We start from the raw sequence: 467 nt of genomic DNA on the forward strand, positions 1-467 counted from the left end.
AGAGCGACTGTAGCTAATAATGTCATCACAATGGGGAGGGACAGAAGCAATTCATTACCGTGGATACAGACAAATAGGCTGTAGTTGATAATTTCAAGACAATGGGGAGTGACAGAAACATTTCAGCATCATGGATAGAAACAGAGCGACTGTAGTTGACAATCTCAGCACGATGGAGAGTGACAAAACATTTCATCACAAGGGATAGAGACAGAGCATCTGTAGTTGTTAATTTGAACACAATGGGAAGGGACAGAAACATTTCAGCATAATGGATAGAGACAGAGAGACTGTCATTGAATGTTTTTGCACTATGGATGGAGACTCGGCTAAATGCCAGAAAATAAGCATAGATATACAAGATTTATGTAAATTAAGATTTATTGTATTATGTTTTTAGGTTTATATAGATCGAATCGCCATTACAGTCACTTTCTGGTAGAGAAGTGGTGGGTATTTGCATTGCA

This window comes from Pagrus pagrus (genome assembly GCF_965226575.1).
Source record: "Pagrus pagrus genome assembly, chromosome: 19".
Lineage (NCBI taxonomy): Eukaryota > Metazoa > Chordata > Actinopteri > Spariformes > Sparidae > Pagrus > Pagrus pagrus.